Source organism: Saccoglossus kowalevskii, chromosome 22 (assembly GCF_978046115.1).
Source record: "Saccoglossus kowalevskii chromosome 22, keSacKowa6.1, whole genome shotgun sequence".
Lineage (NCBI taxonomy): Eukaryota > Metazoa > Hemichordata > Enteropneusta > Harrimaniidae > Saccoglossus > Saccoglossus kowalevskii.
Genome location: NC_140662.1, coordinates 16,057,559 through 16,073,753, shown reverse-complemented (window position 1 = coordinate 16,073,753; position 16,195 = coordinate 16,057,559). Strand labels below are relative to the sequence as shown.

At 36.2% G+C, this 16,195-nt stretch overlaps 1 protein-coding gene across 1 annotated transcript in view; it reads right to left on the bottom strand.

Moving 5' to 3' along the window:
* LOC102803595 (BTB/POZ domain-containing protein 9-like) overlaps positions 1–5,431 on the bottom strand; it is a 70,354-nt gene extending 64,923 nt beyond the window's left edge. Inside the window, exon 1 of the mRNA XM_085495776.1 lies at positions 5,369–5,431. The gene's annotated coding sequence lies outside the window, so the exon portion shown is untranslated. The remainder of the gene's footprint in view (positions 1–5,368) is intronic.
* Between the last annotated feature and the right edge of the window lie 10,764 nt (positions 5,432–16,195).

Genomic DNA, 16,195 nt, shown 5'->3' with positions numbered 1-16,195 from the left:
GACTAAGCCATTATGTGCTACAATGAGTGAATTCTAAATATCACAGCATGCCCACTATCAATATTCACACTAAGTGCTGTGTTACACTGTACAACAATGCTTATTACGGCCCTATTATGTAGCGTATAATGTCTTCTATTGTCTCTCTCAAACGAAGGAGGAGAAAGCTTAATTAGTCATTGAAGTCAATGAATAGAGTGGATAGCTGCGAATGGAGTGGTGCAGATATCTTTTAATACCAATCCACACAGTTGCATACTATGTATGCATGCAGAGTTACTGGGTAGATGCATAAAATAAAAAGGGTGGGGATGTTCTCTTTTTATTTAGATACATTGTACAATAGATTTCTCCAGGAAAAAAAAAATATTTTTTTTTTTTTCATGATTTGTTTTTCTACACCTTAGGACTTGCATGTTTCTACGAATATTCCATAATTTACAGAAAACACATGTGCACAAAACTGATGTTCTCTCTTACATGGCAGACTATAATAATTTCATTTCTGCATTGTAATAAAGCTGTTATCTCATAGTACACTGCAACTTATAGAGTTAAGAACCTGCATTAAAACTTACAAAGTTGAGCACTAAATGTAAAAATTTTATTGTCAACGCAATTATTCAGTACAACTGATCACGAGCATAATGGTTGCTGCATCAGACTCATCTTCAGTAAACCAGAGTCCAAATCTCACTGTGTTAAAAGATGTAATTCCAATATGGCATCCGTATTTAAAAAGGATCTGTTTATTATGAACAAGTTCTGCCATCATACACTTCTGAGATTTGTACACCAAGCATGAATTCGACCAGGAAAATGTTATATAATAGGAATATAATAAGAATGTACAAGCATACAACAAAGTATACAATTAGACGACACATAGTCGCATAATCCAGCTATACAATCTATCACAATACTGTAAGAAATTGAAATTTTCACTGCTGGAAATATTTGCCATTTTGGGATATTATGACATTTGGGAAGACAAAATTGTCATTGCTACAAAATTTCAAGATTTTCACTGGAGTATCTTTATGTTAATTTATCACAAAAAAAACAACAACAAATTCCAGCACCAACAGATTTACTTGATTCTAAGATCTGAATGCGATACAGCTGCAGTGGGGAATGCATGGCAAAACAATAATAATTAACAAATCTTAAAGTTAATCACTGGTAGCATAATGGTTGTCACATCAGATTCATGATCGGTAGACCCAAGTTCAAATCCTTCCTAAGGATGAACCTCAAAACAGGTCGACAGGGTGAGTATGCCATGGACTCAATGGGAGCGCCAATTGACCAAGTTCATTCACTAATGAATGCGACTTTGGGGGAAGGTTCTTAAGCAGGTGTTTGTGTTCGGCTGAGCCCGGTTGCCATTTGATAGGGAGATTAGCCACACAGCCCTGTCATGTAGTCCCAAACATGGGGACAGTAACAGTGACTGTCGCCTGGCACAAAAACATTTAAAAAAAAAAAAAAATCTCAAAGTTCATTTTCAAATAAGCAGTTGTGAATTCCAGTTATATAACATGATCTAAAGATTTTAATACCACAAAGCTTCACACTGCATGGGTCTGCAGCAGTAATTAACAAATCCTGAAGGTTGCATCCATGCTGTGTATAATCTCTAGAAAACCTCTCACATGACCTTTGAATTTTGTATAGTTCATGAGAAATCTTATTCAACAGAATCCTGAAATCAAATTTAGAAGTGTCTCCTAAAATAAAGTAAAATTGGAAGTGAAGACTAGCTTCAGCATTTCAATTTTCCAGGATATGCTGCCAAATCGACCGAAAATATCACTTTCCAAGGTGATCACATTAATCTATGGGGGTGTTCTGCATATTCTGCAACTGCAAATTCTTTTTTTCAACCAAACAGTCATAAATTAGTAAATAACTCCAATTCCATTCTACCTATTTTATAAATAAACTTGAACTGTATTATGTCGCGTATAATGTCTTCTATTGTCTCTCTCAAACGAAGGAGGAGAAAGCTTAATTGGTCATTGAAGTCAATGAAAAGAGTGGATAGCTGTGAATGGAGTGGTGTGTGGTCAGTGTTTTTGGTAAAGGTGATAAGGTGAATGGTACTGAAGACCTTCACATTTATTATCTGTGTTTACAACATACATATAAGTACAACTTTATCTGCAATGTGTACTTCCACTCTTTCCCAAAGGGGATTCTTAGTTTTTGAAATCCAGCCAGACTGGTAAAAACTAAGACTTACATGCCCCATTGTTAACATTTTCTATGGTCTTGAAAATACAACAATACTGTATAGGGGGTAATTATTCACAGGGTTTTAATTTAGCTTATTTCGCTGACTGGAAAATGTAAAATTTAGCATAGAACACATTATCTAAATGACGAAACCGTGAATTTAAAACCCACTGAATATGCCTGAAATGGTAAATCAGTGAAATTTAAACCCAGTGAAAATTAATCATTTTACAGTATTATATAAAGTTGAATGCCATTCTCCTCCAATGGCAATTGAAAACAATTTACAGATGCATGGCAGTAAATCGACCAATGGCTGAGGAGAACCTGGAAAGTCTCATGAATAATGGACATTACCAAATGAATTCCAAAGCCACTTTTTGCTACTTTTTTAGATTTGAATAAAGTGCGAGTCCAGGTTTCCAGCATAAATGTTTAATTAAGATTTTATAAATTCTATAAAAAATACATTCCTTCATGAAATTTACTGTAATTTTTTCGAACAGTTAATATTTTACAAGAATAGTTATTTAATATAATTTCATTTAAACACCAGACCATTAATATTATCTTATAGATTACATGTGGTTTTTGACAATTCACTGAAAATATATCTTGCATGTGTTATTACAAATAGCATGGAGAAATCCATTGTATTTAAATAGAAAAAGAACATCCCAATTATTTTCCTTTGATGCATCTGCTCTAGATCAGTTGTACTGAATAATTGCATTGACAATTAAATTTTTACATTTAGTACTCAACTTTGTAAGTTTTAATGCAAAGTTTCTGCAGCTTCTAAACTCTATTGCAGTGTACTATGAGATAACAGTTTTATTACCGTGCAGAAATGAAATTATTATAGTCTGCCATGTAAGAGAGAACGTCAGTTTTGTGCACATGTGTTTTCTGTAAATTATGGAATATTTGTAGAAACATGCAAGCCCTAAGCTGCAGAAAAACAAATCATGAAAAAAAAAAATTTTTTTTATTTGCCTGGAGAAATCCATTGTATCTAAATAAAAAGAGAACATCTCGCCCTTTTCATTTTATGCATCTACCCAGTAACTCTGCATGCATACATAGTATGCATCTGTGTGGATTGGTATTAAAAGATATCTGCACCACTCCATTCACAGCTATCCACTCTATTCATTGACTTCAATGACTAATTAGGACTTCTCCTCCTTCATTTACAAGAGAAAATAGAAAACATTACACATTGCGTTTCAAGTTCATGTATATAACAGGTCAAGTGTATACTGGTAAGGGACGACGTCAATTATTGCAATTGAAGTTATTCACTAATTTTGACTGTTTGATTGAAAAAAGAATTTAAATTTGCATTCCCACAATGCATTGTATGCAGAACACCCCATAGGTTATCGTGATCACCATAGAAAGCGGTAAGTTTAGTCAATATTGCGACAAATTCTGAAAAAATTGAAACACTGAAGCTTGTACTTGCCTTTAAATCAATTTTATTCGATTGTTCAAATGTAGCTATTATGAAACAGTCAAATTCTGGCCAAAGGTTAGGTTCATTTGTCGTTATCTTTGATTCCAAGTTGAAAGTTACATGTACATAGCAGTTATTAATGCAATGTAGCTGCAGTTTTTTAGTCATACATTCCAAAGCACTTGGTTGAACAAAATCGATAAAATGCAGCAAAAAAATTATAACCTGTTGTTCAAGAGGAACACCAATTCTGTGTGAAGGTATTTTCTGTAAGTACCGGTAAGGGTAAATAAGCAATCTGAGCATGGTTATAAGTTGTGCAGAAAAGGAAAATCTGGTCCTCATTAAAGATATTAATGCTCACTAATATTGAGTTTTTTGTATTATTTTATGAATATAACTATTTTTAATCACTTGAACATTTTGGCTGCATTTTATTAATTTGGTTGGTGACAAAAAAAAATGAAAATAGTTCATAAATGTGTAAATTAACACAATTTGTATGGATGTTTGGCAAAATTAAAGTTCGGGGAAATCCATCATACCTGAATGCAAATAAACTTAAATCCAAACTTTTTTTTTTATGTATCTATACCCAGTAACGCAGTACACTTACAATGTGCATAGACTGCAACTGTAAACAGCTTAAAGGACGGCAGTTGTCCCGACGCGTCCTGTTCGATATGAGACTCCTAGCAACGTATACAACGCTTGTAACATACTGTAGAATACTTTATTTTCGCTTGGAATTAAATTTCGCTGAAGGGAATGATTCAGTGAAAATAAAATCCAGCGAATATACATTTTTTCCTATGTTTTACATTCAAATCAGTGAAAATAAATTCCATACAAAATGCTTAAAAAGTGTTTTCAGCGAAAATTAATTCCAGCTAAAATAAAGTATTCTACAGTACATTGTTTGTTTACATGAAATACGAACACGAGCTGCGCGCGATGACTGTCGCCCATTAAACTTCAAGGGTTGAGGGGAAATGAAACCAATCAGCATACATATATTGGAACCGGGTTGCCTGGTTCAATAGATGCACCTTTAGGTGTACAGCTACACAAGCAATGCAGTTGACTCACTAACTTGGTGTTAGATTTTCTATATGTGTGTGTCTCACAATTAATCGTTATGAGTGCGATCTTAACCGCATATGTCACCCCACAACTGCAAACCCTTATTTTTATCCACCTTTGATTTTATGATTGAAGTGCAACCTCAGGGGTCTACATTTGTGCATTTGGTCATAGGTCATTTGCTGCATTGGGGAAGTTGACCAAGGTCAAGACGCTTTCACTTTTTGTAAAAATTGCATTGCATTTTTACGTACGTCGGGGGACTGACCCACATAAATAACGGACCTTAAAGACGACCGTATATTTAACCGCGACACGGTACCTGTAATTCCGATACCGAAAATAGACAACCTTGCCTAAAACGGACGTGATTATTAACGGGGTATACAAGTAAATACGACTTTATTTTGACCAGTATTTGCAACCAGCGCCCGCTGCATTTGTGAACTTTGACATTGAGTTCATCGGTATCATGTATTTTTCGCCCCATGCTCCCAAACTGGTACAATTCGAAGATGCAATGCATACACAGAATACAGCCAACCATCAATACATACACACTCTACTGTAAACATTAGAGAATCTTACCTAAAACTTTGAATTGCAATGGCGCTTCTGGATAAAAACATTGCCGTAAATGAGAATAATTTTGCGACAATTTTGACTATTCGCCTGATTTCTATTTACTGTCTGTCAAATATTGTCATATTGTGATACACTTCTCACAAAGTCATTAAGTTTTTTTACAATGATAATCGACTTTAGTTCCGTTTGTAAAGTACTTGGTCAGTATGCGAAATGTCGCAAATGTGTAGTCGTAAAAGTCAAGGTGTTTTGCCTTGACCTGCGGTTGATACCAGTAGAAAAACAACAGTAAGTCCGACAGCGGTCATAGAGGGACTATCTAGAAATGCAGTGACCAGCCACCTCGGCTAGACCATTCAACCTTACTCCATTCCTTTCATTTTTGTTCCACGAAAATTTAAATAACCAACCAGAAATACGACGATATTTGTCTTTTTACACCTGTTCATAGGAGACGAGTGATCAATTATTGTTACCGGAATGTCTATATAAAGCTAGAATTTGAAGAAAATTTCATAAAAGTGGGAAAAAATATTGAATTTACCAAAAGGGAGACTCGTGATTCACAAAAATCCTTGGAATACAACAAGATAGCATGTGGAAATAGCTGTTTTAGCTCAAACCTTTCTCGAGCGATGTTTTCTTTCAATAATCACGAATGTAACCGTGATTTTACGTACGTTTAGTTTCAAAGAAGGAGCCATATACACATAATCAAGACACTGATGGTCGACTTCCTTGTTCAACAGAATTTAGAAAGTCACTGGCAATAAGTCGAAGAAAACACAGATTTGATCGCCATTAGTAGCTTACTATATAACACCAGGCAAAATTATTGGACTTCTACAAGATTATTTTCATAGGGCTGATTTTCAAGAAGTTACGAAACTTTGATCATGGTACTATTATTTGAATTTTCAGCCTAAATGTGAACCGTAATTCAGTACTGCTTACTTCGCTGAATGGAAAATGCGCTAAATTAAAACCCAGTGAATATGTAAAATTGAGCATAGAACACATTATCTAAATGATAAAACCGTGAATTTATACCCACTGAATATGCCTGAAATGCTCAATCAGTGAAATTTAAACCCAGTGAAAATTAGTCATTTTACAGATATATAGAAGATAATATTTGGTAATCGTAGTCCTAAATAACTATTAAAAATAGCTAAAGTCATTTTACAGTATCACAGTCACGCACGCCATCATTCTGGGAAAGAGTACGTTGTTGTGATAATAATACGTGACGCCGTACGTATTACAAATTTGGGAATTTTTTTTTTTTGTAGATCCGGAATTGTATTATCTCGGTATTTTTTTTTCACGGGTCAAATAGTAGCAATAGGCGTCAGTGGGCTACCAGTAATGGAAGTGATTTCGACTGGTCAATCCGCGTTGGAAACTGTAACTTAAATATATACGTTATCTCAACGTTAAAGCGCGGTGGTCGTCTCGCAGCGCGTGTTTGAATTTCATATAAATAAACAATGTATTTTACACGCGTTGTATACGTCGCTATGAGTCCCATATCGAACAGGACGCGGCAAGACGACCACCGCCCTTTAAAATAATGCGTCATGTCATGTGTATTGATGTATGGCTAAAACTTACTAAACATTTATATATTGACAAATATCCGCGAAATGTTGCACACATACGTTTAGCCCCCTATGGGCAACCATACACGAATGAATGCGTATCACATAGTCAGAGGTAATCGTTACACAGTCACGTGACTACAGCCGATACAGTGTGTCACCTTATCGCGATTCATAATTTCCACTTAGTTCTCGGCGCTGTCTGGTCGCTATGGCAACTGATCTCTGAGAGCATCCCCGCTATTGAAAAGATGTTTCTCTGTACGGGCTGTGTTAATTTGATGGTTGTATTTACTGTGTTAATAATGACGAGTTAAGTGGCGTTGTTACAAGGAAAATAACCTACGGCTACCCTAGCTCGTTTTATTGAACTCTTCCCGTTGGAACACGTTGCTATTATATCCCATTTCTATATACCAGCATTTTGACGTGAATTGACGCCGTGGATGTATGGGGAATTATCCAGAGCGTTGTTGGAGGAACTCAGAAAACAAAATAATTACTTGCATACGGAATAATAACAAAAATGCATATACAAAAATTGGGGAGTGACATGTTGATTGCATGGATAGGGACAATTACCCGTCGTCTATCTTAATGCATTAATCCACCCGCACCACCCGTAGAATACACGAATGCTGTAAAGAAAATAATAAATTTAGTTTGATAAGTGAAATATTGAGTGGATCCCCACAGTTATTAATATAACACTCTGTCCAAGCCTGTGGGCGTATTATGCATTCGGAAGCGCGTTTTCGCGCCATTATTGGATAATATAAACGTGTTCGGGGCTTTACGTGACATTTCTGCTCATCATGATAGCGCTTGTACTTCTCATTTTCAATATGTACATACATTACGTATTGTGTGAACTACGTTCATGGTTAAATCCTAGATCGTCTCTATTGTGTACGGTTATATCACTAATACGTGCAGTGCATTGCTCAGTCAATATTTGTAAAATACATACAATGGTTTCGCTGTTAATATTTCGGCCAATATATCATTAGCCTTTTCACGGCCAGACTTTCTCGCCCAAATTTGTCTGCACTTTTTTTCGTTATATTCTTCAATATTGCTGGAAATGAACCCTGATTTGGGGGCCAACAGACACAATTTTAGTCAATTTTCAGTTTTTACTCAAAAATTGGCTATTTTTTCCCCAATCTTCTGAAGGAACGTGCTGACTATTAACGGGAATATTTTGTGGATTTGTGATTAAAAGAGGGAACTGATGATGAAACGGTTAGAAGAATCTCTTTTGGTTTCGCTCTACAATTAAGGTGGCTCAATACAATTTCATGAAAGCCATTTTTGTATAGGATTTTTTTATACTTGCTTATTGGTACAAGGACATATGGGGGAAATTGAAATATAGACCTAATATATGAGATAAACGTGATAATACTTTAGATGGATTACAGAGTCAAAAAGGTAAAAAATTACCAGTTCAATTGAAAAATTATGGCGACTTTTTTTAACTTGAGGTAATGAAATTGAACTACGTTTTGTAAAAATAAAAAAATGAGGAATACGGGCCTATTTTTAAAAAAATATAGCAGTCACAGTAATTTACCATATGCTCACACCCGGGCGATACTCAGGACTTGTCACGGTGTTCTCGCGTGAACACTGTATTAAGTAAACTTAAACCATAAACCCATCTTTCCTGTGGTCTATGCTTAAACTCACCATTACATGTAATGTGGAAACTAGAAAAGTAAGGTTATTTCACACATAGAACCCGTGAGTCGTGTACTCACAAATAAAAAGAGTGGTTTGTATAGATTCTCAAATATTGAACAATGTCACCACGGAAGTCATAAAAATAAAACCAATAAAATAAATATTCAACTATACTGGTATTGCGTGTGGCGTTGTTTGCATTAGCACATGGGGAGAGATCCCCACCAAATGTATCAGTCCGTATATATATTTCAAAACTGTTTCCTTTCTCCACATTTTCCACTCACAAATGTGGCTGGCTTGGTAATTCGGGCAATCATATTCTACAAAATACGAAATCAGGCAATGACGATTTATGTTTTCTTAAATGCGATTGGTTGAACTGTGCGTGTAAACAGAGTTAGACAGATGCGTCGAAATATTAATAATTAAAAATTAGAGAAAGATCCATAAAATGCTCTAAATGCACCAAAATATTAGCGGGAAAATTGCGTTAAATGCTATTAAAATGGCAAAAAAGAGTAACAGATGAAATGTTTTTTTTAATTAAAATTCATTGAAACAAATACAATCGTTTATATACACGTATTTTTAAATTCTTGAGAGAAAATCGACCACTTTATCTGCGAGACTTTTTTCACTTACATGTAAAGTTTAGGTTGCAAAACAGTCAGTCATGGAAATACACGAATACCTACATTTATGTCATTCGTGTCGTTAACAGAAAGACAAGAGATGAAGCTGGAGATTGGATATAATGGCGAGAATATAACGAAATGCCGATTAACAATTCACTTAACTTAATCGGGGCTAGAATAGGATACTTAACAACAAGCACAATTCACAAAATATTAAACTAATGGAATCACTTTCCGTCGTCGAAACAAATTTAAATGCAGAATGTTGTTACATGTACTTCTGTTCAATGTATAGTGTTTGACTGTGGTGGATATTTCCCACACCACTTACACACGTTTAGTGGACAACAACTCGCAAATAAGAGTAATCTATGGTTCCGAGATAGAAGTTTTTGTGCGACTCGGACACCATGGAATAGTTTAACGAGTTCATCTCCGCTTTAACATAGGTCACTGAGAGAAAACAGTAAAACTGCTAGTACGATAAATATATTTACTCAAAGATATTTTGCAATGAGGATAATTATGTCAAGAAATTACTTGATTTTGAGACTCCGAGACAAAAAAATGATTTATTAATAGTGCATTAGTGCATAATGGCGTCATAGTACAAAGGCACGAATTCTCACATAACGCTATATCGTGAGCACGTTTGCAACTATCACGGGCACCGAGGCATCAACCACGTTTCTGGCGAAACCACGCACGTTAATGGCTGTATATAAGAATAGCGATCCCCGCGAGTACCTTTTCAACTGTCTTTTCATGCGTTTGTCCTTTATTTTTCCCTTCTGTGTGGATTTTCTAAAACGCGGGTATTGTATTCTATGTGCGTACAATACATTATACATAAAAATATTGCCGTTGGCAGTGATGCCGGTAAAATTACTTTGCTTTGTACACACGTAGCACGTTGACACTCACCGTGACCCCAGCTATGCCAAAAGAACGGCCTTAACACACCAAACATTGTCAGAATACAGAATATTAGGAAACGATGATTTAAATATTCCACACATATTAAAAGTTGTTTCAATATTGCAGTTTTAAAAACAATTACAAAAAATGCCGCAATGATCTAAGTTATAGATAATACAGTTACATTAAAAGAATGTCTAACTGCAATTCTCTCTAAGGGATCGAGAAATTTTCCACGTACATGTATCCCCTAATTTTAGAATTTGCTAGAAAATTACGCCATAATCGATACTATGCGACGGCAATAAATCGATCCACGCAGAAACATGCGTATAAATAAAATTGAAATTATGTTGTTTATGCTACAGGTCAGTTCTCTGTCACAACATTCGACTGTGTCGAGTACAACAATGAATTATTTGGCGTTGTACTTATTTCAATAACTACGTTTATTGTAGTGTCACGGGCGACAGCGGCGTCTGTTTATGGTGATATTGGCCTCCAGCTTACTAATTCACATGCTTTGACGTGTTTGGTAAACCTAAATAGCTTGGACGTTATGTATACACGTTTTTATAAAAAAAATCGTAAAAAATATAGTAATTGCTAATCGCCCGGCGCTTTCTGTCAACCTCATTCCCTCAACTGTGAGGGACTGTGCGTCAACTCATAACGACGAAGTTGGACTTGATGTAACACCCTGATTCCATGACACATTATTGAATGTTAACACATTCCTCCGATCACGAAAAGAGATTGTAGCAATATATTGCATTCTATAGTTATGTTGCAAAGTCAAAACAAAGTAATGTTGTTATTGCATATTTTACCAACAACGGACGTCGGGCATTTTATTGTAATATCCGCAATTATCGGTATTTTCATTCTGGCTTATCCCCTTCCTGTCCACCAGTGCTTGTTTAGACGTTACAGCTTCGCCAGTCTGCGCCAGCCTCCGCATATCCCCCGCCGATGTGCCTGCCATACAATCAGCTTCAATTCACTTACAATTACGTGTGAATATCTTCACCACCTATTGGACATTGCCTTTCATTCAAACCAGATTCGCACACCGAGGGAGGTGTGTGGGGGTAGTTTATATATAAAAGACGCGTTATAAACATTCAGTTGAATTCGGTGGGAATTAGCGCTTGACTGACAGGCTGCTATCTCATCTATTCCATCCGGTGCCCGTCATATGGGACACGCGTATGGTATTCGATGTATATTCGAAAAAGCACTACTTGAAGCGAAATGTCACTTGTTTATACCTGTTGTAAGCAAATCAATAAAAAAAAAAAATATTCATTCAATCATAAGGTGTTAAATGATTTGGGGCGTATTTGTGGTAGCAGGGAGCCGCGAACATCTAATCACGAGTTCAGTAGCCCACAAATAACATTCTTTATACGAATTCTGTCTGTTTGTATAAGTAACAAAATATCCGACCATTTTTAAAAAAATATATTTGAACTTAAGATTTACACGTAACATTTAATGCTGGCTATAAACATATGGCTAAGGCTATGGTCTGAGAGCGTTCACCATACTGAACATCGGTTGACCGGTTGAGGTCTTGTTTTACCGACATATATGAACTACTAGTAAGTTAAAAAATGGGAAACCGGCTTTATTCGTCAACTTGAGTTATCCGTAGTGTAACTTAACCTTAGGATGCGGTTACGCCGTCCATGCTATGTTTGTGTACACGTAACCAGTACAAGGCAGTCGAAACAAATCGAGCCAATCGCTTTTACATACATTCCCACAAAATTCCTTTATTCGGGGACTTGGTAGCTGTAATAGTGGTTCGGATTATGTTCACTGTATGTTAGACAGTTCCAGGGGTCATGGAGGACAGCGAGAGCGTAAGTTGGTAGAGGGCAATGAGGGGTCACGTGATTGGGCGGAGAATCAAGTGGGATTAAAATGGACCAATTATTATACTTGACATTGAAACGAATTCATTTAGTAAACTACTTGACTTAGAACGAGATCAAATGTATTTTGTGTTTTATTTAGAAGTTGAAAATTAAGTGGCAAGACCATTAGTGGTAGTGAGGGTTGGGTAGGTAGTTGCAGTCCGGCGGGACGTTCGAGTGGACATTTTACAAGTTGCGACCGGGGTTTCGTTTTATGAATCATATCGATTCCATATATTTCTGTTACTAACTTCTTTTTACATGTAGTCTGTTTTTGGTTGTCTTTAAACTATTAACCATTGTAATTTGATTAATTTTTATCTGTAATTTTTGCTGTTGTTGTAACCTTTAACCTCCCTCAGTAGGTTGTTATGAGTTAATAAATTGTTGTTGTTGTTGTTGATTCATGGGCTTTCCATGCCTTGGTTATGCGTGTTCTTCTCGGGCCAGGGGCGTAAAGATTTATTTACGGCTCAGACCAATGACAAATATTATAAGATTCAGACTGAGTATAGGGATTAGTGTATCATTGGAAAATGGTCACGATCACTAAAAACAAATAAACCGTTTTTGCTTATATTGCGTCTTGTATTTTGTATATATTGCATAACTTTTACATTTGCGGGAATGGATTTAACGCGATCTACACTTCCTCTTGTCATGCAGGTAAAAATATCAACTAGTGTCTATTTTTACCTCAATGGTCGTATACATATATAAACACCCCGTGATGTCAGAGGTTCTAATTCATAAAGAGCACACTCTTTCGTTTACAGGTAAAAGAATGGCTATACGATCTGGATCGTTTTTTTAATGCAACTATACTTAAACTATATTGAGTGTCCTGTTTTTTTCCGTGCATTGTATCGTTATATTGCGGTGCCCACATTAATGAGGACTAAGTCGGACTTTTTCCTGACAAGATTATTGCGCTGTTTGTTTAACTCTTCGCTGTTCAATGGCCGCTAGAATACATTGTTGGCTTAGTATGTTTGCGCATACTTTTACTTTCATGGGATTTTGTCAATGGATTGTCAATCAGTGGGAGGCCCATTAGTAAATAGAATGGTCAATTTGGTGCTAAATGCCCTCAACTCAATGTTAAACGTCTGATTGGCAGTTCAATTGGACGCGCATGTCATTATGCGTCTTCTATCTACCATTTCATTAACATTGGCCTCGACTTGAATTCCTGCCTTCACTCCATGGTGCCCTCCGTTCACTTTATCCACGTCACGGTTTAACTATTTTGAAAAAAACATGTTCCGTTTTCTTTACTGTCCTGCGTGAGTGCCTCTTAGTAGAAGCACAAGGGGACTGTATCGATTCCCGGTACTAGGTAGGCACGTCACATCCGGCCTTCTCTTATGCCAGGAAACCAACCCAATAAGCAACCTTGGTAATGTCTCCTTGAAAAGAAGGAGCAGAAACCCACCACATCCAGAAAGACACGCACGTCCCGGTCGAGACGATCTGCGGAGTAGGGCCACTCTAAAAGGCGCTAACTGCTGTGCAGACAACTGGACCCAGTTTAACTCAGCAATTTCCGTGCGTAACCCAATTATGCTACCTAGTCAGATCGTTGACGAGTGAGCTGAAAATAATTCCCCCATTGACTGGCGCGTATATATCAACAAAAGATGAAACTCCAAATGGAAATGTATAATACCCCGGATATTAAAATTGACAGACATTTCTTGAAAAATATTAGACATATCTCTCAATAGTTATGATTATGAAACGCTTTATCGACAATTCAGGTCATTCCAGGGTAAAGTAAAAAAAAAATCGTTTATTGACTGTAATTAATATTATCGTATACACACTGAAATAATTCTATTTCGCTTGATTATGCGTTGCCATGGTAACAATTTAAGATTCAAAAATGGATGAACAACAAGGGTTGTGTAATGAACCCTGGCGAGCGTGCTGAAATTCTGACATTGGTAATTATAACCACTGTATACTAATATATGCCGTCTACAGCCAAAGGGTCAAAGGGTAGTGTACCAACCATGTGTGCCTTTCACCGCACCCTGGGGGGTATAACCATCAAGTAAACAGTGGGAGGGACAGTTTGTAGCACCACCCATACACTTACACTCACCCCCAGCAATGTTACACCATATGTGACAGGTTCAAGGTCTCAAAGATCCGAACAGACTAACACTCCTTGTAAACCATCAGCTGCCATATCGGTGTCCGTTTTCTAGGCATTCACGCACGGCATGAACAGACAAACAACAATTCTCTTTATTTTTTATTATTTTTATTAAATATTATTTGTAAAAGTCAGATCGAAATCGTAAATAGAGTAAATGAATGAATAAATGCATAAAGTAAATGTAGTTCGTTTTTCTATTAACACCAAGGCCACTTTCAAGTAGATTCCTATAATAGCGAATTGAATCGTCACGAACATACAAAACAACCAATTCTACTGATTGCCACAACCATTCAATAGTTCCAACCAAGGTAGTTCATTAGCTGTATAATTAAATACGGCTATCTTTATCAACCCATATACCCATCTCTATCATCCAATATACTCATCTCTATCAACCCATATACCCATCTCTATCAACCCATATACTCATCTCTATCAACCCATATACCCATCTCTATCATCCAATATACTCATCTCTATCAACCCATATACCCATCTCTATCATCCAATATACTCATCTCTATCAACCCATATACCCATCTCTATCATCCAATATACTCATCTCTATCAACCCTTATACTCATCTCTATCAACCCATATACTCATCTCTATCAACCCATATACTCATCTCTATCAATCCATATACTCATCTCTGTCAACCCATATACTCATCTCTATCAACCCATATACTCATTTCTATCAACCCATATACTCATCGCTATCAACCCATAAACTCATTTCCAACAACCCATATACTCATCTCTATCAACAAATATACTCATCTCTATCAACCCATTTAATCAACTCTTTCAACACATATACTCATCTCTGTCAATCCATTTACGCATCTCTATCAACCCATTTACTCATCTCTATCAACATATTTACTCAACTCTATCAATACATTTACGCATCTCTATCAACCCATTTACTCTACTCTATCAAACCCATTTACTCATCTCTATCAACCCATTTACTCATCTCTATCAACCTATTTAATCAACTCTTTCAACACATATACTCAACTCTATCAACCCATTTACCCATCTCTATCAACCTATTTAATCAACTCTTTCAACACATATACTCAACTCTATCATTACATTTACGCATCTCTATCAACCCATTTACTCAACTCTATCAACACATATACTCAACTCCATCAACCCATTTACTCAACTCTGTCAAACCCATTTACTCATCTCTATCACCCCATTTACTCATCTCTATCAACCTATTTAATCAACTCTTTCAACACATATACTCAACTCTATCAACCCATTTACCCATCTCTATCAACCTATTTAATCAACTCTTTCAACACATATACTCAACTCTATCATTACATTTACGCATCTTTATCAACCCATTTACTCTACTCTATCAACCCTATTTACTCATCTCTATCAACCCATTTACTCAACTCTATCAACCCATTTACTCAACTCTATCAACCAATTTACTTATCTCTATCAACCCATTTACTCATCTCTATCAACCTATTTAATCAACTCTTTCAACACATATACTCAACTCTATCAATACATTTACGCATCTCTATCAACCCATTTACTCTACTCTATCAACCCCATTTACTCATCTCTATCAACCCATTTACTCAACCCTATCAACCCATTTACTCAACTCTATCAATACATTTACGCATCTCTATCAACCCATTTACTCTACTCTATCAACCCCATTTACTCATCTCTATCAACCCATATACTCAACTCTATCAACCCATTTACTCAACTCTATCAACCCATATACTCAACTCTATCAATACATTTACGCATCTCTATCAACCCATTTACTCTACTCTATCAACCCCATTTACGCATCTCTATCAACCCATTTACTCTACTCTATCAACCCCATTTACTCATCTCTATCAA